At 38.9% G+C, this 12549-nt stretch overlaps 1 protein-coding gene and 1 pseudogene across 6 annotated transcripts in view; one reads left to right on the top strand and one right to left on the bottom strand.

Moving 5' to 3' along the window:
• Positions 1-12549, top strand: part of Ggt5 (gamma-glutamyltransferase 5) — a 44633-nt gene that overhangs the window by 17355 nt on the left and 14729 nt on the right. The gene's annotated exons all lie outside the window — the stretch shown is intronic.
• LOC101965178 (heterogeneous nuclear ribonucleoprotein A1-like) lies at positions 7200-8616 on the bottom strand (annotated as a pseudogene).

Genomic DNA, 12549 nt, shown 5'->3' with positions numbered 1-12549 from the left:
GCTCTACCACTGAGCTACGCTCCTAGCTCTAAATGTTTATATTTTTATTTTGAAATAGTTTAAAAACATACAGAAAAATGGAAAGAATGTCCTGTATACCCTTCACTTAGATTCATCACTTGTTAATATTTTGCCTTATTGTCTTTCCCTTTGTATATCTATCAACCCACATTTTTGAAGAGAAAGTTGCATTTGCTATAACAATTTATCCCTAAATACTTAAGCATGTGTTTACTAAGAATAACAACATTCTTTGGCATAATTTTACTACCACTGTCACACTCAATAAATTTAGCCTTTATATAATAATGTTGCCCAATACCTGTTCAATTAATTTTTATGTTTGATCCAAATTTTCCCAATTGATCCAATTATTCTATCATCTGTTTATCCATAATCTATAAATCCATCCACCCATCCATCCATCTAGTCTCTTTCTTTTGTCTATTCAGATTCAGTATCAGTGTATGTCATGTTTTAGTCTAGACAATCCTCTGCCTTAAAAAAAAATTTTTTGGGGGGGGGCTCAGGCTTTAGTTCAGCTGTAGAACACTTGCCTAATATGCACATCATCCTGGTTCAAGCCAATATACTGCAAACAAAAGCAAAACCACAACAATAAATCTTCTACGACACTAACTTTTGATCTTCTATGACACTAACTTTATTTTTGACGTTAGCCTTTTTAAGGAAGCTAGGCCGGTTGTATTACAATCTTCCTTCACTATCTTGGTTTATCTGATTGTTTATTACTGAATTCAGATTAAGCATGAATATAATGTGGGTGATATTTTGCTTTTCATCTTATATAAGAAGGAAAGACATCTATAGGATTCCATCATTGCTGATGTTAATGGAGTACTTAGTAAAGATGGTATTTTCCAGATCTCTCTATTGCAAGAGATATTATTTTCCTTATTAAATTAGTAACATATAGTTTGATAGTTTGAGATCATGTGAATATCCTTTCCTCAGATTTAATTTTTTTTTTAAAAAGGACAGCATACCTTTATTTGTTTAGTTTTTTTTATGTGGTGCTAAGGACTGAACCCAGTGCCTCACACATGCTAGGCAAGTGCTCTGTCACTGAACTACAGCCCCTGCGTGCCCCCCCCCCCTTTTAATACCAGGGGTTGAACTCATGGGTGCTAAACCACTGAGCCACATCCCCATTTTTACTATGATACAGGCTCTTGCTAAGTTGCCCAGGCTACTTCAAATTTGAGATCCTCCTACCCCAACCTCAAGAGTCCCCGAGATTATAAGTATGTTCCACGGCACCTAGCTTCCAGGATCAAGTAGTATATTTCTTCAACCAGACCTGAAATCAGGAATTAGTAAAGAATGGTACTTTAGAAACTAAGATTTGTAAGCTAGGAATGATTGTTACCACTGGGGTGCCATTGCTTCCAGGTTGTTTCTATGCATAGAGCCAGAAAGAAACATCTAGAAAATATCATGGCTCCATTCTGATAGCTCCAGGTCAAACCCACCACAACAGGGTTCTTCCTCATCTTTCTCCATCCCATATTTGTTTATCTTTCTTACCATAGAGACAGTCAATATATTGCCTATGATGTCAGTATATTTACTTTCTTTCTTTCTTTTTTTTTTTTGTGTGTGTGGTGCTGGGAATTGAACTAAGGGCCTTGTGCATGCAAGGCAAGCACTCTACCAACTGAGCTATATCCTTAGCCCTTTTACTTTCTTGATCTATACAAAAACACTCACAAAATAGTTTTATAATTACTTTAATAATGCTGCTGCAAACAACAAATCCACTAAGTAAAATTCATGTCTTTGTGGGATTTCTTTTCTTAGCATGTTTCTCACAAAAATGTAGTTAAATAAATTATTTTTTCTGCTATTAGCTTAGTTTTTTTAATGTACATTCAATTTTAGGGTCTTATTTATTTATTCTTTTAACAAAAAGTCAAGAGTATATTAATATAGTTATATTGTACATTGTGTGTATGTATGAGTATTTAACAATAAATCCTGTCAGTACATACAACTATAATGCACCAATAAAAAAACATGTGGGGGGAAAAGTATATTTAAAAGTATGCTCAAGCTGGGCATGATGGTGCATGCCTGTAATCTCAGCAACTTGGGAGGCTGAGGCAGGAGGATTGCAAGTCCAAGGCTAGCCTCAGCAACTTATGGAGGCCCTAAGCAACTTAACAAGACTCTGTCTCAAAATAGAAAATAAAAACAAAACAAAAAAGGGGCTAGGGGTGTAGCTCAGTGGTACAATGCTCCTGGATCTCATCCCTAGTACCAGTAAAATAAAATAAAATAAACTATACACTCAAGAGTCTTATTCCCATTCATATAATATTTACCCTGTTCTTATATACCCGCTTAGAAGGAATTATTTACATTTGTTTCTGTTTGATGCCATCCATCCATGTTACTTTCTTTTTATTTCTTCTTTTTTCAGTCTAGGGATTGAACCCAGGGGCACTCTATAGCTGAGCTATATCCCCACCCTTCTTCCCCTGTTTTTTGATTTCTAAGTATTTTTTTTTTGTCATTTGGATTTTAGTTTCATATGTATTTGCATAAAATAATTTTAAATTGTTTCTTATGATTACTTGCTCAGAATTGCATGCTAGTCCAGTTGATCCCCTTCATTCTGTTTCTGCAATTAGCCTCATACTGTTGTAGCACCAAGAAGAAAACAGTTAGTCACTTTCCTCACAGTGACGTGAGCTTTGTGTGTACATAGAACACATTGGGCAGGCTCTCCTTAAACTGTGGTTTGTATGACAAGGAAAAGGTAAAAAGAAATAGAAGGAGAGTCTCATTATAAAAGAAACATGAATATATTTTGATGCACTAGGTTGCTTAGGCTGGCTAAGTTAGTAACTGTGTATTATCTGCTTTATCACTGCTAAGTGTGAACATTTATAATTGGAGTTTGGGAAGAAAACTCAGATACAAGTAATTGACTCCCTTCCATCTTAAAGCCAAGGAAAGGGGTTCAGGGAACTTAGGTGAAGGACAGACTGGGAGAAAAACACAGACTTAAGGCCTCGGTTCCTCTGTACACAATATTCATAGATCTCCTTAGATATACTCATTTTCTGGTTATATAAATAAACATTGGTATATGAACCACATATTTGGTGTCAGTCTGAGGCATGTCAAAAAACGATTCAATTTTTATGTTTTTTTTTTTTTTTGGTTGGGGGGAGTCTTTGTTGTAATGATGATGACCCTACTTGAGCTTAACAAAATTACCTTCAAGTTTGCAGGTTAACATGTAAGCAGGATGTCACCAATGATCTTTTATCTTTTACCACCACTTTATATAATTACCTGTTTTCAAATCTAAGGATTATTTCAGTGATTCTGGATTTACTCTTAAAAGACAATGTCAAAGTCAGTAATAAAACCAGAGTGAAATGGTGTAGTTCTAACACACCAATCTGGAGGAGGAATTTCTTTTTGCAGGTAAAATGTAATATGTACCATAGAGAGAAATTCAATATTAGAAGATACTCAGAGGTCCAGGCATGGTGGCACATCCCTAGTAATCCCAGAGGTTTGGAAGACTGAGACAGGAGGATTGCAGGTTCAAAGCCAGCCTCAGCAAACATAATGGGGCTATCAGCAATGTAGTGAGACTCTGTCTCAAAATAAAACATGAAAAGTGCTGGAGATGTGGCTCACTAATTAAGCATCCCTGGGTTTAGTCCCTGGTACTGCCCCCTGCAAAAGATACTCAGAGGTAGTTTTATTGTCAGAAATCTAAGAATGTGCTGGACACCCAGCGAAATCTCAATGGTGGTTTTTTCCTGCTTCAAAATTGCATGAAATTTAATAAGATAAATGGAAAGATTAACTAAGTAAAAAAACCCGCACTGAATTTTATAATGCAATGATTTATATTGGCTTTCCAGCTGAATGTAATAAAGCTTATTTACTTTCATAACACATATTTTTTTCCTTCACTGTAAAATTGAGATCTATTGATGGCCATGGTGGCACATGCCTGTAATGCCAATGACCAGGGAGACTGAGGCAGGAGGCTGAGGCACGAAGATAGCAAGTTCAAAGCCAGCTTCAGCAATTTAGTGAGGCCCTAAGCAACTTAGTGAACACTGTCTCAAAATATAAAATAAAAAATATTAAAGGGCTGGAGATGTGGCTCAGTGGTTAAGTAAAACTGGATTCAATTCCTAAGTACGAAAGAAAGGGAGGAGGAAGGAAGAAAGAAAGAAAAGAAAAAGAGGTACAGTACTTCCCAATGGATTTGACTAACATGCATGAGGCCCTGAGTTCAATCCACAGTACCACCAAAAATAAAAAAGAAAGAAATACCGACTAGAACATATTATTTGTGAGGTTCCTCTTTGGGCTGATTGCACTGCTGTCCAGCGGGAATAAAGCCACACCATCTGCCTTCCTCCCCAGTATCTAGGTGCAAAGTATGCTTTCCTGGCTGGAGAAGATAGATGAGAGATTTGTCTTGGATTATTACAATTGGCAAAGAAGTGGTATGAGTGGCTTTCAACAGGGTATTTACAGAGACCATAATCTGATCAAAATTACCAGCAAGGGCATTGTTACAAACACTTCAACAGTTTCAGAGGTTCAGTCCACGCTCAGCCGACTCCATTGCTCTGGGTCTGAGGTGAGGCAGAACATTATGGTGGAAGGAGGTGGTGGAGGAAGATGCCCAGCTCATGGCCAGGAGACAGAGAAAGCCTGGCCCTTTTTTGTTATTTTGAGATAGGATCTTGCTAAATTGCCCACTCTGGTCTTGAGTTTACGATCCTCTTACCTTAGCCTCCTGAATTGCTGAGATTACAGGTGTGCTCCACCCACCGCACCTGGCTCCCCCTCTCTCCCTCCCTCCCTCCCTCCTTCCTTCCTTCCTTCCTTCCTTCCTTCCTTCCTCCCTCCCTCCCTCCCTCCTTTCTTTCTTGTACCAGGGATTGAATTCAGGGGCACTCAACCACTGAGCCACATCCCCAGCCCTATTTTGTATTTTATTTAGAGACAGGGTCTCACTGAGTTGCTTAGCACCTTGTCATTGCTGAGGCTGGCTTTGAACTTGTGATCCTCCTATCTCAGCCCCCCCACAATGTGCCCAGCTTCTTTCTTTTTAAAATTTGTATTTCTATTTCTTCCTTTCTTTTTTTTTTTTTGATTTCTAGTCTCTTACTTCTATTACTATTTGCAAATATATACTTACTTTCTCTTTTTGGTATAGATTTAGATTTCTAGGAAGGTTTCTATTTTTTGTTGTAAAGAATATTATGTAAATCAGGTGCAGTGGGTGCATGTTTGTAATCCCAGTAACTTGGGAGGCGGAGGCGGGAGGATCACAAGTTCAAAGTCAACCTCAGCAACTTAGCAAGACTCTAAGCAACTTAGTGAAACCCTGTCTCAAAGTAAAATAGAAAAGAGGGCTGGAAGTGTGGTTCAATGATTAGGTGCCCCCCCGAGGTTCAATTCCCAGTACTAAAAAGATTATATATATATAATGATTATATATATAAAGTTTATATATATATATACATACATACATACATACATATTATGTTACATATGTCCTACTGTATTATATATAATATATATTTTAAATATTTTTCAGTTGTAATTGGACACAATACCTTTATTTTATTTATTTATTTTTGTGTGGTGCTGAGGATCGAACCCAGGGCCTCATACATTCGAGGTGAGCACTCTACCACTGTGCCACAATCCCAGCCCTATAATATATATTTTAAATTAAAATTTTTTTCAGTGTTGGGATCAAACCCAGGGTCTTATGCATAATGGGAAAATGCTTCACCACTGAAATACACCTTGAGTTTATGTTATAGATGTTACATACTACATAGAATTATGATATTAGAGCTATAAAATAGAGTGCCCTTAGTTCTTTCTTTTTTGAGGTGTTCACTCTCGGCTCTTTGGTGGTTAACTTTATGATCAACGTGGTGTGGCTATGGTGCCTAGTTGCTTGGTCAGATATAGATTTTCCTCAATTTATGATGTGGTTACACCTGGATAAACCCATAATTAGCCAAAAATATCTTTAATTAAACATGCATTTAAGCTGGTTATAGTAGCTCAGGCCTGTAATCCCAGCAGCTGGGGAGGCTGAGACAGGAGGATCTTGAGTTCAAAGCCAGCCTCAGCAACAGTGAGGCACTAAGCATCTCAGTGAGACCCTGTCTCTAAAAAAAAAAAATACAAAAAAGGGCTGGGGATGTGGCTGAGTGGTTGAGTGCCCAATTTGAGTTCAATCCCTAGTATCCTCCCCAACAACAAAAAAATGCATTTAGCTGGACAAAGTGGCACACACTGTAATCCCAGTGACTTGGGAGGTTGAGGTAGGAGGATCAAAATTTCAAAGCCAACCCGAGCAATTTAGGTAGATAATGTCTCAAAATAAAAAATAAAAAGGGCTGAGAATGGGGCTCAGTAGTTAAGCATCTCTGGGTTCAATCCCTGGTACCAAAAAACAAAAACAAAAACAAAAACAAAAACAAAAACAAAAACCCAAACAAACAAAAATGCATTAACCTACCAAACGACCTAGCACATTGCACTGCTGGGCATTGGTTATTTTCCACTCATGACAGGGTGACTGACTGGGAGCTGCAAGTGCCCAGTGCCATAAGAGGGCATTATACCAATACTGTTAGCCCTGAAGCACATTCAAAATTTGAATTACAGTTTCTACTGAATGTGTGTGGCTTTTATACACATAAAGTAAAAAAATTATAAGTTCTGCCATTGTAAGTTGGGGACCACCTGTACTAGTCTAGATATCGCTGTGAAGCTATCCCACAGATGTGATTAACACTTTTTTCTTTCAAGAGAGTTAAATCGTTTATTGATTACAAGTGATAATGGATGATACATAAGCTTCATTCCCACCTATTATTTATCTGGTACCATTATTCAATTTAGATATTGCATAGGATATGCCAACAATCATTTTTATAACCAAATAATTCCATGACGGCTTGGGTGACCCTTTCAATGGTGAACTTCAGAAGGTCACAACAACTACACCCAGGTTTCTGAAACTGGCATCATCCTGAATGAATTCTAACTTCACACTGTTGGGGAAGTTTTACCAAGATGGCTTCAGAGTAGACTAACTTTACACCCTACATTTTAGAAAAAAAAAACACATTTATTCAGCATCATGATCAGATTATTACATTTAACAATCAACAGCATGGGTGCAAAAAAAAAAGTCTATATTAAAACCCTTTGTTGGAATGCTTTACACTTTCCACAGAACAGAAACTAAAATAACCTGTTATACAATTAGTCACAAATACAGTCCTCGAGTTTTTTTGCCCATACACATGAGTATTGTCTGCATAGTGTCTTCTTTGTAGCAGCGAGGCCCTGCCACCACGGTGCTTGGCTGAGTTCACCAATCTGTTGTAACCTGAAGCTCCCCTGTCACTTCTCTGGCCTCCTCTCCTGCTAAGCTTCGTTCCCTGGCAGTATGAAAACCTTCTGCAAGTGCCAGAGCTGCTGCCGCTGCTGGAACCGCCATAGCCACCTTGGTTTCGTGGTTTGGCAAAATATTGACCTCCACCATCGTAAGGTCCAGAGCTTCTGCCTCCAAAGATTCCATCCTTCAATGGTCCAAAATTTGAAGACTGATTGTTGTAACTGCCCCAATCATGGTAGCTTCCATCACCTCCAGAATTGCTTCCATCATTACCAAATCCATTGTAGCCATCCCTGCTGCCACCATTATCCACCACCACTACGGCGGCCACCAAAGCCACCATGACCACTGAAGTTCCCTCCACCACCGAAATTGTCATTTCCACCAAAACCACCTCCACGGCCACCACCAAAATTTCCAGAATCACTTCGACCTCTTTGGCTAGATGAGGCACTAGCTATCTCTTGCTTGGACAGGGCTTTCCCCACTTCACAGCTGTGGCCGTTCACAGCAGGGTATTTCTGAATGACAATGTTGTCCACAGAGTCAAGGTCATCAAGAGTTACAAAAGCAAAGTCCCTTTTCTTTCCACTGCCTCGGTCAGTCAGGATTTCAATAACTTCAATTTTCCCGTACTGTTCAAAATAATCTCGTAGGTGATGTTCCTCCGTGTCTACTTTAAGGCCACCAACAGAGATCTTTTTCACAGTTAAGTGGCCCCTGGTCTTTGAGAATCTTCTCTTGAGACAGTTCTCTTTGGTTCCACAACTCTTCCCTCCACCTTGGGTGGGCCTTGTACTCATGGCTGCATCCACTTCCTCCTCAGTGGCATAAGTGACAAACCCAAAGCCTCTGGAGTGCTTGGTGTTTGGGTCTCTCATTACCACACAGTCCATAAGTGTTCCCCCATTGCTCAAAATGGCTTCTCAGACTCTCATCAGTTGTTACAAAGCTTAGCCCTCCAATGAATAGCTTCTGCAGCTGTTTGGGCTCTTTAGGGGACTCTGATTTAGACATGATGGCAGCAGGAAGAGATGCTTTCTCGGCGGCGTCCACGGGCAGAAAGGAAGTGATTAACATTTTAATCGGTGACTTTGAGTAGAACAGATGACCATCAATGGTGTAGGTGGGCCTTGTCCAATCAGCTGAAGGCATGAAGAGCAATATCTGAGATTTCCTGGCAAGAAAAGGATTCTTCCTCAAGACTGTAACATAGAAACCCTACCTCAGTATCTGGGCTGCTGGCCTGACCTACAAATTTTGAACTTAAGACTACAACATTACCTCTTACCTGAATTTATAGTAATTGGGCTGGGGATGTGGCTCAAGCGGTAGCAGGCTGCCTGGCATGCGTGTGGCCCGGGTTTGATCGTCAGCACCACATACCAACAAAGATGTTGTGTCTGCCGAGAACTAAAATAAAATAAATATTAAAAAAAATCTGAATTTATAGTAATTTATCTTCCAGATGCTAAAAGCCTGCCAGCTTCCATGATTGTGTGAGCCAATTTTGTTAAAATAAATCTCTCTGTCTATGTATATCCTATTGGTTTGGCTTCTTAAAATAAATCAGATCCAGTTTTGTACTATGAGTGATTTGCCAGAAACTTCTACTTCCTCCTGTGATGTATCTTTAATTATCATTATTATTGCAAATAATACTGTAAGTCTCCTTTATTTGGAATTCAAGTGGTTGTTGTTGTTATTATTATTATTATTGTGCTGGGGATCAAACCAAAGGCCTTGCACATGCTAGAACCCTCGCCCTGAAATTAATCTTTTTTTTTTTAATATTTATTTTTTAGTTTTCAGCGGACACAACATCTTTGTTTGTATGTGGTGCTGAGGAACGAACCCTGGCCACACCCATGCCAGTTGAGCGCGCTACTGCTTGAGCCACATCCCCAGCCCCCTGAAATTAATCTTATGATACAGCTTTCTTGTTAGTATTTGCATGACATATTTTTTCATTATTTTACTTTTCACCTTTCTGAACCCTTCTATAGAAGGCATTAGTTGGATTTAACTTTTTATCTACTATCTTTTTGTATGTAATGTAATTGATGATTCATTTGGGGTTTTTTTTTTTTTTGTGTGTGTGTATGTGTGTGTGAGGTGCTGGGGATTAGAACCCAGGGCCTTGTGCATGCAAGGCAAGCACTGTACCAACTGAGCTATATCCCCAGCCCCCATTTAGGTTTATTTTATTTTTTAAAATTTTCTTAGTGGAGCTGGGGATGTGGCTCAAGTGGTAGCGCGCTCGCCTAGCTTGCGTGAGGCCCTGGGTTGGATTCTCAGCACCACGTAAAAATAAAATAAAGATATTGTGTCCACCTAAAACTAAAAAATAAATATAAAAAAATTTATTAGTGCTTTATTATTACACATAATATTGGGGGTTCATTTTGATGAAATTATACAAGCATGGAATTTAATTTGCTCTGATTCAGTTCCCAGTACTTCCCCTTTTTTTCCCTCCTGCTTCCCCCTTCATCTGGGTTTAAATCTACTATCTAACCATTGGTTTTCTATTTTCCATAACTGTTCTCTTTTTTCTTATCTCCTGTCACACCTCATTTGGTACTTATTTTATTACATTTTATTTTTTTATTATTCAATCTCCTCCCTCCATTAGTTTGGTAAGTGTGCAGTCTTCAAAGTTGTTTTTTTTTTTCCTAAAAGATCACAGTATATTACTGTGTCAGTCAACTTTCGTTACTGTAACAAATCCTGAGATAATCAACTTATAAAGAGAAAAGGCTTACCTTGGCTCTCAGTCTTGGAGATCCAATCCATGAATCGTTGGCTCCATTGCTTTGGGGCCTATGGTGAGGCAACACATGGTGGGGAGTGTGTGGTGGGGTAAAGACACTCACCTCATGTAGGGATGCAGAAAAAGAAACGAGAAGGTGGAGACAGGGCTCCACCATCCCCTTTGAAGGCATGCCACTGGGACCTAGAACCTCCTGCTAGGTCCCACCTCTTAAAGTTTCTATCCTCTCCCAAGAATTCCACTCTGGAAAACAAGCCTTTAACAAAGGGGTCTTTGGATCTACTTCACTCCAAAAGCAATTATTTTGGAGATGACAACATGCTTTATTCCCTTATGAAAGTCTAGTACTTTTGTCCTCTTTCTGGTTAATGCAAGAACCTTGAAACAATAACTAAATTTACTCCTTCGTGACTATATGCTATTTTTTTTTTTGTACCAAGAATTAAGTAGTTAGGAGTGCTTAACTACTAGGTCACATCCCCAGTCCTTGTTATTTCTTATTTTGAGATAGGGTCTCATTATATTGCTTAGGGCCTCGCTAAATTGCTAAGGCTGGACTCAAACTTGCAATCTTCCAGCTTCAGCCTCCTGAACTGCTGGGATTACAGGCATGTGCCATCCTGCCTGGCATCCAGTCCTTTTTCTAAATACACCCTAGCTATCCTTCTGCCTCGTCCTCTTCAAGTTGCTGGGATTATAGGCATGCACCACCTTGCCTGGCCTTATTTCTGTGTATTTTAAGTGTGTGGGTGGTATATATACAAATATATCTGTGTGTTTTTTGATTTACTTATGTTAATAACATAGAGCTATATAAAAGTAAAGAGAATTGGATAATGAAGCCCCGCACATCCTTCATCCAACTTCAACCCCAATTTTATGGGCAAGTTGATTTCAGGTATATTCTCCTTGTATTGTTTCAATATAAATCCCAGATGTGATTTGACCCTTAAATATTTCATTATTCCTTATTAACTTTTAAATCTCATAATTTTCTATACTATTATAACTTTGAACAAATAACATTTCTTTAGATTTACCCACTTATTTATCTCTTCTGCTGGTCTTCATTCTTCCCAGCACCTTGAGGTTCCATCTGGAATCTTGTTCTGTCTGAACAACAACACTGAATAATACTCTCTAATTTGCAGGCTGAGATTGTGGCTCAGTGGTAGAGCACTCGCCTTGCACGGGTGGGATCCTGGTTCAGTCCTCAGCACCACATAAAAATAAAGGCATTGTGTTGTGCCTAAAAAATAAGTATTTTTTAAAAAATATTCTTTTCAGCATAGTTCTGTTGCCGATGTAGCTTCAGTTTCCATTTGCCTGAAAATGTCTTATTCCACTTTCATTTGTGGAGGATATTGTTCACAGAGAATTCTAGGTTGGCAGATATTTTTCCTTTCCTCACTTTGAAAACATTATACTCTTGCCTCTGGTTTTCCTATTGAGAAGCCAAAGCTCAGTCTAATTTCATGCTTTAAAGTAAATCAGTCTTTTTTCCTCTGGCTGCTTTTAAAAGTTTTGTCTTTGGGTATGAGCAGTTTTACATTGAGGCTTTTAGGTGGTTCTTCAATCTTTGGCTTCAATCCTTCAATCTATGACTTGAATTTTTTAAAATCAGTTTTATCAATTTCTCAGCTTTATTTGTTTGCTTCTTCCCCATTCACTCTTTTCCTTATGGAACTCCAATTTCAGATGACCTAAACTTTCTTTTGTTGTTGTTGTTGTTGTTTGTTTGTTTGTTCTTTTTCTGGGGGCAGGGGTATTGGAGATTGAACTCAGAGGCACTCGACCACTGAGCCACATCCCCAGCCCTATTTTGTATTTTATTTAGAGACAGGGCCTCACTGAGTGCTTAGCTCCTCATCATTGCTGAGGCTGGCTTTGAACTCGTGATCCTCATGTAAATGGCCTAAACTTTCTTAATGTATCCCTGATGGTCTCTTAGTCTGTGTTCTGCTGATTCTGTTCTCTCTCTGTCTCTGTCTCTGTCTCTGTCTCTCTCTCTCTCTCTCTCTCTCTCTCTCTCTCTCTCTCTGTCTCTCTCTCTCTTTTTCTCTCCCTCCCTCCCCTTCTCTTTCTCTTTCTTCTTTTCTTTTCTATTTTTATTTATTTATTTTTGGACAGGGTCTTGCTATGTTGCTCAGCTGGCCTTGAATTCCTACACTCAAGCGATCCTCCTGCCTCAGTCTCCCAAGTAGCTGGAACTACAGATAGGTACTACTTCTGCTACAAAATATCTAAACTGAAATATAGAGAAATCCAGGCAGTAGCAGTACATACCTGCAGTTCCAGTTACTTGGGAGACTGAGGCAAGAGGATCACGCAAGCCCAG

The sequence above is a fragment of the Ictidomys tridecemlineatus genome, chromosome 2, assembly GCF_052094955.1.
Source record: "Ictidomys tridecemlineatus isolate mIctTri1 chromosome 2, mIctTri1.hap1, whole genome shotgun sequence".
NCBI lineage: Eukaryota > Metazoa > Chordata > Mammalia > Rodentia > Sciuridae > Ictidomys > Ictidomys tridecemlineatus.
This window is presented reverse-complemented; position numbering and strand designations above follow the sequence as displayed.